Source organism: Lytechinus pictus, chromosome 15, assembly GCF_037042905.1.
Source record: "Lytechinus pictus isolate F3 Inbred chromosome 15, Lp3.0, whole genome shotgun sequence".
NCBI lineage: Eukaryota > Metazoa > Echinodermata > Echinoidea > Temnopleuroida > Toxopneustidae > Lytechinus > Lytechinus pictus.
Genome location: NC_087259.1, coordinates 4,940,525 through 4,950,270, shown reverse-complemented (window position 1 = coordinate 4,950,270; position 9,746 = coordinate 4,940,525). Strand labels below are relative to the sequence as shown.

The window sequence follows — 9,746 nt, the reverse complement described above, 5'->3', positions numbered from 1 at the left end:
TCAGTGAAGTTTGAGAAAAAGCTAACAATTAATAAAACAGTTATAAACATTTGAATGTTGAGATCACTAATAATGTGGATATCCCCCACAATGCGATTACGACCAACATATCTGATATGATGTCAGAGTATGCAACTCCCTAATTACTTTTATTTACGTATCTTACTTAAATTGTCACTTTTATCATGGCCAATCCATTGATCAGGTTCTTTTTTGATGGGAGATTGTAAAAGAGGTTTTAACAAAATATATCATGGACCAAGAGTTTGTACTACCATTAGAATGAGCAAAGATAGATGTTTTGGGGCATATTTTCAGTGTACTAGAGCCGTGCTGCTGTGACATCTCAAATCCTGGTCGCATTGCCAATAGAAGGATCTCCGTATAGTATTAGTGATTTCGACATTGAAATGCTCATGGCTTTCTTCTTGTTTGTCCAATTGTCCCAAAACTTTTAACGATTTGTTTCTTTGATTTATTTTTCCTTTGCTTTCACACAAGCCAACTTGTTCCAGTGGTTTCATTCTCCTTCAATGCATGTACACACGTTTCATTAAAATTGATATTTCAGGCCACTCCTGTAGTTGAACCAAACAAAGAATTCTCAAAAAGTGCTTTCCTGGATGAGTGATTCACCCCATCAAGACCCCATTCAATAATTTATTCATGGAAAGAATACATTCTTTTGTATAGAGGGGACCCTGTGATTCTAACAGCTAGAAAACACTTCCTACGCACTCGATCCTACCATGAAACCCTTCTTTTGAGATCCTATTCCAACAAATATTCCAACAAATTAAAAGGAGCGAAATGCAGTGAACAATGCAGGAAATATTTGCCCAATAAGTGACAACTGATACCAGTTTTCAAATCGTTTTTTTTTTCTTCAAAATGGTTTATTATTATTTCGACGCTGTATATATATTTTCGAGAGTTCAACCTTGCATCTGTTCTACAACCAATTTCCGCAGACTTCTAAAACATTTTAAATCTTACTCATTTGCATTGATTCAAGTAATTAATCTAGGATCCTATTGCGTAAAAGTTTCTACTAAAGTAGCTTTTTCATGCAATGATAACTTGCATGAAATCCTTGATTTTGATTGGCTGTTGAACATTGTTACCATTGGATGAAAGAGTTACCACAATAGTAAATTGTATGCAATGGGGACCAGAACATTGGATGTGTTTTCAATCACAATTAGGGCGCTGATGATTTGGTTCAGGGGGATTGTGTCTGAAAAATAATTGATAAGCCAAAAAAAAAAAAAAAAAAAATAATAATAATAATGAAAATGAAAATAAGAAAACTTAAAAAAAGGGTTTTGCCCCCAAATCTCAGTCACTTTGGAACAATATTTTTTGCTTGTAAAACTGATTTCTAGGGAGTTCTGTCTATGGAATTCATTATAGATTTAAGAAATGTGGAGGTCTGTTGATATTAGCAAAACTTCATGCTAATCTTGTACAACCAGATTGAGGGGGATTTCGAATACAAACATATCTAAATCTACGGAGATTTCGATTTCAAATTAATAATGATCTCTTCGTATCCTTTTGCCTATTCATGACGTTGTGCATTTTTTTTCATCTAAACTTTATAATTCGATGACTTCGTCGTTATCATATTTCGATGAAAATTTCAGCGTAGTGACCATTGAATTTTTTATTGTATTTATTTAGAAATCATAATTTTCAGCCCAAGAGTACCAATTAAAAACAATCACAACTAAACAACGAATATAAGGCAGAAAAACAACACTGAGGAAATAAATTCACGATCAAGACAAATATGTACAATATTAAAATGCAGAAAATCAATTTAATTTGTCACAATGTACTCTTAAGTATAACCTTGCTTTCTTTTACTTTCTTCTCCATACTCAATTTCACAATCAAACATCCTGGTATAAAACTAATGAAGCAATATATTTAGACAAGAAATTGGAAATAAAGATTGGTTTTATTGTAACGTAATAATTACTGCATTATTGACATACATCATAATAAAGATAATAGTTACTGTGTTTTGGGTTTCTACGATATTATTTATGATTATATCTGACACATGCCATATAAATACATTTAGAAAAACATATTAAAATGATCAAAAGTTGTTGAGAAAGCAATCGCTATACATGCGTAATAAGAGCAATGGGTGGGTGAGAAAGAGAAAAGGGATGGAATAAGAGAAATACATGTAGAAGAAGAGTGCGTGAGTTTGAAATGTCCTATACTTCTGGGGACATTTTCTTACATTTTACCTATCAACCGGGGACGTCCTCGGTCCGGATAACCAAGCCAGTTGATTCATTGTCTCATTTGAAACCGTTAAACTAAACTAATGTTCTTTTTAAGTTCCCGTTCATTCAATTAAACTTCAACCGGGGACGCCTTCGGTCCGGATAACCATGCCAGTTGATCCCTTGTCTCCTTTGAAACGAATGTTTCTTCTTCCTTTTTTTTAAAGTTCCCGTTCAGTCAATTAAACTTAAGTTCTGTGAGCAGTTAGGGCAATTGGAAACGTCCACGGTTAGCTGCTATGCTCACGTATATCCGAAAATGAGCCCAATTAGTGGATTAGGTTTGAGTGTACGAGACCCCAAACACACGTCCCCACTTTGGCGATTGATGATGAGTAATTTCCCGATTGTCAAAACATAGGACTGTGGCTGAATGTGGGTGTGAGGGTGTATGTGTGTGTGAAGGAAATATGGATATATAAATAGAGAGACAGATGAAGCATATTAAGGAAATGTGGAAAAAGAGACGAAAAGTTGAGAAATGATTATGAATAACATCGATTACATGCAATGAAATACAAGCAAAAATATGGAAAACCATTAATATTCCTTCTGTTTTTTTTTCGCATATCATCAGGAGTCGTCTACACGTTACTCTCTTAAAGGATGGGTAGAAATACAAAATTGCTGCCGAAGCAAATGTATTCTTTTTTCTCTCTTTTATATACATTTCATCGTTTTCGGTCCGAATGGGTCTCAAGAAGTTTAATTATTTTTCGGTGGGAGGGTCAAGGCTTCTTTGGGAAGGGGTATGGTATCGCTGATCGTGACGATTCACTTTGATGATATGATGAACAATTTTGTGCTAAAGTTCTCCCATTTTTGATCCGCTATTCATATTGACACCAGCTTTAGCAACATCTGCAATCTGCTCTTCTAAGTGAGTACGTTCTCTCCTTTCTGCAAACAAAATCAAAAGGTTACAGAGAATCGAATAAATGTCGTACAAAAATGCCGTTATGTGAATAAACAGAAATACAGGCTTATGTATAATAATTGATTTACATGTATACTGTACATAGATAAAGAAAATATGGAGATTGCAAATTAAAAACGCATTAAGATTAAACTGTTAGGTCAATGTTTTAAAGATTTGGAGGGGAGGGGTGGCGGCATTTTCCTTTGCGTTAATATGTCCAAGTAGTGACATCATTCTAAAATAGGTGAACGCTCCTCGACACTTTTCAACTTTCTTCTACACCTGTCCACTCTTTATGGTTTTTTGTTCTTAAAGCGTAGTATTGACAAGGATCTTATTCAATAATCATAATAATTATGCCTGTACTAGCTCATATAGTGCTCAACACTAATACTGTTTCAGAAGCCTCTAAGCGCTGTACTGTATAATGCAGCATAAATATATAATCTGGCTTTAGCAGAGCAGCTGCCATGCGCACTGCGTCTCAAGGAATAAAGTTCTGCCAGTTATACCCATTATACCCTATTTCTTGCGAAGGTAAATTACGCTATGGCTTTCACTTATACTGTGATTTTTTCATAAAAAATTACACCTGTGACACTTGAAAGGTTATGGCCTTGCATTTCAAGGGGGATCCACACTTTACAAGCTTTGCTTTTTAGTGGACCCCCCCCCTCATTTCCATTTATGCTCAATATTATGCTGTTTTTTTGTTTTACGAAGTAAGAATGCTCGTCTGTAAAATTGTACTTGATTTGTATTACTTTATATATTACTTTTTTTTATAATATTACTTTGTATTATGTTTTGAATGGAAATGGAATAAAGAATTGAATTGAAATTGAATTGAATTTATACATTTTCCATTATGGTGTATGAATTTACAAAGCAGCAGTCGTTCCCAATTATTCTGCTAAAAAGTTTCAAAACAGGTTTCGGTAAAAAGTTATTGTATTTTGAAGATAAATGCGGATCTAAACCTATTTTTTATTTTTTTATAATAAACCCTTTGGCCCGTATTCTGAAGTCTGGTTTAACTTAGACTCAGGTTTAAAGTTGTGGTTTAAGTATGGACAGCCAATTGTTACATAATCACTAACAGTAGAGATATCATACTTCAGCCCATTCGGCTCTCAAATCATTCATAATTGTGTAGGAAGTATAAATAGATGATTGTCTTCACCATCGATGAATCAGGAAAGAGCACAGTAAACATAAGAAACATACAACTTAATAAAAATTTTGATACGTTTGGCTTCCCATACTTAAACCACAACTTTAAACCTGAGTTTAAGTTAAACCCGACTTCAGAATACGGGCCTTTGACTACTGGATCCGGTAATTATCATGAGCTTCGTGAAGTGGCTGGCGGGAGATCCACAATGGGAGGGGGAGGAGGGGGGGGGGGCTGGATGGAGTGCCAGGAATCGCCGTAACTTTTTTTTCCAGCTGTTTATTCTTTGCCAACAATCATGTTATATGGCCATGGAAAGCGGGGTGCTTCGTATGCTATACATCTTTGGCCCTGGAACCCCCTGGAAATCAGCTCGGTATGCTCAAATGTAGAAAGTGGACCAAAACCACCTTCAATTTGGAGCACAACCTCTTTTTCGGACCAAAATCATTTTGGAGTGAAAATTTTTCTTTCGCTTTTTATTTTAGTCCCCAAATCACCCCCCCCCCCTCTTCAAAAATCGTTCCCCGGCCACTGTTCTTGCCCATAGAAACATTAATTTGGGGAGGGGGTGAAAAAAAATCATAAATAAAATGGAATTCATGTGTCTGTCACAGGCAAGGAGCCTCCGCTTTTTAGCAGCCTCCTCCATTTCCAACCTGATATGTAATAATCTTGAATATAATTTTTGTACAGGAATACTTGAAATATGTTTTGTTATTTATATGTTAAAATGTACAAAATAAACTGTAATTGTTGAAAATGGAAATAAACGAAATGAAAAAGGACCATTCTGGTTTAAGAAGGCTACGAGTTAACGCATAATGTTTAGGGGAAGGCGGGGTAAGTTGAGCATAGGGGCAAGTTGAGCCACCACCCCCAGGCTAATAATGAATGAGTCAGACAATGTGGTGGTGTCATGTATTTGATGACCCATTGCATAACCCTCAACCCCACCACTTTGTTTTCAACTTTGAAACAAAAAGTATTTTTTTAGAGGGAAAAATACAAATTTCAGCCAAAAAAGTAAAAAAAGGGTGTGAAATAGATAAGTGCTTTATACCCACACACGTCTTTAAATATATTATAGAAATAAGAACAATATTGTTAGTCCAGGTATGGATTCTCATTTTTGTCATAGTCTTTTACATGATGAATGCATAAGAAATGTGTGGATGTGAAAATATCTCAATAAGTTCGGACTGGGGTAATTTAAGCCAAATCAACATGGGGCAAGTTGAGCCATGGTAATTCTTATGGTGATGTATAATAAAAAATATAAAAAAACGTAAAAAGCCATTGATATGCAGGCAGAAAGGAGCAAATTCACATGACAGTTCTCTTACTTTTAGAAGATGTTAGTATTTATAGATAATTGTGAAAAGTGAAAAGGCTTTAAATGGAAAATTGACATCCTGGTTCTTCCCGCATACATTTTGTACATAGTTTTTGTGGCTCAACTTACCCCACAAGGTGGCACAACTTACCCCACAGATGGGGCAAGTTGAGCCATTTGACATCGTTTTTTTTCAAAGGTCACGACGACTTTCAGTGTGGGGGTAGAAAGTTATATATAAGTGAAAAATATTTCCCAAGAATCAAATTTAAAGGCAAGGTACTTATTTCTACAATATTACTAGTCATATCAATTCTAACATGCAAAATGCAAAAAGTGTCACAACTTACCCCGCCTTCCCCTACTGTTTGGCGCAGCACCTCTACGTCTACCAAAGGAGCCATCTGCAAAATAATATAAATAGATCATATGACATGGAAGCATTTCAGTATATATATATATATATATATATATATATATATATATATTTATTTATATAGTTATATTCATATATATAAATATATATATATATAATTGGTATAGTGTCGAAAATCTGTCTATCTGACGGTCAATCGGATTGGGGTCGCCCGAGCCACTAACCCGTCTATGTGGTCTAGTGGTTAAGGCACCGGCGTTCAAAGCTGGGGGCCCGGGTTCGAGTCCCGGCAGAGACATTTTTTCGGCATCACCAATTTTTCCAAAGGGTAGATAGCTCTGGGGAACCTTGATTTAAGCTACGCCTACCATTGTTCTCTTCATTCATTTCTTTACAATATTTAAAATAAAAGAGTTGCCAAAGCTGTTGTACATGTATAACTTCACACATTTATATATATATATAAATATATATAATTTCAGTGACGTAACGAAGCAAAAATGTGATGACCTGAGATTTGGCTACAAAACATATTTCATCTACAATAAAATCGATGAAGTTAGAAATACCAATTTCAATGGGGGAGGGGGGGGCTCGTGGCTGGGTGCAGTGGCCTACCCCCAAATTTCCACTCAATGGCCAACTTTATATAGGAATGTTGTGGCATTTAAAAAAAAATTGTAGGTGAATGAAAATATGAAATCACAGACTTCTACACGATTTTTAATGAGAAAAAATATAACAAATAAAGATGAAGCTAGCCAGTAACAGTTGGAAAATGAACTAAAAAGGTACATAAAGAGTTGAAACCGAATATCGCGAAAAGGAAACTGGCATCATAGGTTTGTTGTAAGGTGACGTTTTTAATAGGAAAGTTCACCCTGGAGACAAGTTTAATAAAAGAAGAAAAAATCTAGAAAAATATTACTGAAGGTGTTATGAAAATTCATAAGAGAATAAGAAATATAATATATTTGTTTAATTTGTGACGTCATAACGCGAGCAGATCCGCCATATATCATGTAATATAAATCGAATAAATTCAAAAATTTTAACGGAACATGATGAACAAAAAAAAAATATATTTTTCTTATAGATGGGGGAAGAAAAAGAGTGTCTTATAATAATTATATCCATCTTCCAAATAAAATGAAACCCTTGGAATATGTGGGCTTGTGTTGAAAGAGAAAAATCAAAGAATAAGATTAAAGAAAGTTTGAGAAAAATCGGACAAATAATGAGAAAGTTATGAGCATTTGAATATTACGATCACTAATGCTATGGAGATCCTCCCATTGGCAATGCGACAGATATGTGTGATGCATAGAGATATTACTAGTTTATTAGTATATATCTCTATGGTGTGATGTCACATGTGAACAACTTTCCCTTTGATGGTTTATAAAATACCCCCAAAATGTATCTTTTTGCTCTTTCTCATGGTGATACAATCTCTTTATCCATAATGTATTCTTTGAAAATCTGTATTACAAGCCCTCCTATAGAAAGAATTAATGATCTACTGATAGATGTAAAAAAGAGGCATTTTAAGTTAAATATATACAAAAGCAATGGGAAAGTTGTTCACATGTGATATCATACATCTTTGTCGCATTGCCAATAGGAGGATCTACATTACAATAATGATCTAAACTTCAAATGCTCATAACTTATTATTCATTCAATTTTTCTGATACTTTCGTTGATCTGTTTCTTTGATTTTTCTATTTTCACACAAGCTATCTCGTTCTAAAGGTTTAATTTTCTTTTAAATGTTTATTTCAGTAATTATTTTTGTTTAATTTATATCACACGACACATGGAGAAGCTGCTCGCATATGACGTCAAAAATTTAAAACTATAAAATGCCATAACTCTGTTATTCTTTGATGGATATTATCAAACCCAACCAGTGGCGGATCTACGAGGGGGGGGGGGGGGGTTAAAGCCCCCTGGGCTGAGAAGTAGAACAAAAACGTAACGACCTTCATTTTGGAACCGATCCCAAATTACAAATTACCTTCATTTTATAGGGATTTTTTTTTTTTTTTTTTTTTTTTTTTGCTTATAAGAAAATTTCTCGGTAGGCACCAACATGACCTTCATTTGGTAGTGAAACCCTTTTGGGGTATTTTTTTTTGCTTGTCAAATTTCTCGGTATCAAAATGACCTTCATTTTGTAGTGAAGCCCTTTTTTTTTTGCTTAGGCCTATCAAATATTTTGGTCAACCCCCTCCTTGGAAAAAAAGCTAGATCCGCCCGTGCCAACTTGTCATCATCAGGATGAACTTCTCCTTAATCCCCTATAGTTTCTTTTATTGTAATTTGTTAAACACTAATCTCTGACCAAAATAGAAAAGTTATTCAGTAAGTACTAATATACCTGTTCCTTGGATGATCTCAGTTACGAGAAACATCGAGATTAACAGTACCAGAACAAGCTTTTTCATCGTGAATACTTCTGTTCCCGGGAAAGGTGAGAAGAGATAAGTATCTGGAGACAAACAATAAATGAATAAATATGATAATGAATGAAGAAAGAAATATATGTATAAATAATAAAATAAATAATAAGTAGATGAATGAAAAGCTAAATGAATTGATAAAACAAATGAATAATAAGTAAATAATAAATAAATAAATGAATAAATAAATGAATGAATAAATGAATAAAAAATGAATAAATAAAAAAAATAAAAAAATAAAAAAATAAATAAATCAATATATAAATAGCGTGAAGGGTTATATATTTCCGAGAAAGATATACCTGAAGACAAACATGAATAGATGAATACATTTATAAAATGCAATCAATTTTAATTCATTTCATTTATTGGTCTTTGCAACATTTTTCATAACAAAAATCTGGACAAGAAAATACAAATTTGACATCAAGATATTGAAAAAAATAATTTTTCATATAAATCATCAAATGTATCATGCATAAATGAAAAATTTAAGTGGTATTTTCTGTTAACATGGTTAAACAATAAAAAGGATCAATCAATCAATAAATAAAAAAAGATAAATGCATATTCGAATAAAGAAATAAATGAATAATTAAATAGACGAATGAATAAATAAAATACATAACTGAATAAATAAATAGATGAGTGATAAATGAATAGATAATTAAATCAATAGATTAATTGATATAAAAAAATGTAATATAAAGTGATAGTCCAATAATATAAAAGAGCTAACATCTAAATACAATATAAAAGGGGTTAAAGTGTTTTTCCTACGAGGCAGAAGAATACATTAGTCTAGATCAAATTATTTTATGTTGAAAAACATAATCTTATAAAACATTTCTTTCCGTTTCAAAACATGCCCCGAAGGTGCATAGTTGACTTTTATGTTGTTACAATGATTATGATGTTTTTCTAGATAGTATATTTCAATTTACCATTGAAGATCGGGCTGAGCGGAAAATCTTGATCGTAGAAAAATGTACGTAACATTCGGCCTCGTGCATGGACACTTCCCAAATAAAATACTATCTGCCTCTTTATTTTAAATTAGAAAGTAAAAAGGGGCCTAAGCTTTCGATCCTAGCAGAATCTTCGTCGGAGGCAAAATGACAAACTTTATTTTAAAGTTGGTGTAAATTGAAAATAAGACTTCCGTTTGAATAA

The 9,746-nt window shown here is 33.4% G+C and overlaps 1 long non-coding RNA gene across 1 annotated transcript; it reads right to left on the bottom strand.

Annotated features, from left to right (window-relative positions):
• Positions 1-1,944: 1,944 nt before the first annotated feature.
• LOC135156845 (uncharacterized) lies at positions 1,945-8,604 on the bottom strand. Its single transcript, XR_010295905.1, has 3 exons — positions 8,492-8,604; positions 6,083-6,136; positions 1,945-3,203 (listed from the first exon to the last, which is right to left on the bottom strand). It is a non-coding gene; the product is annotated as an uncharacterized LOC135156845 (long non-coding RNA).
• Positions 8,605-9,746: the final 1,142 nt, after the last annotated feature.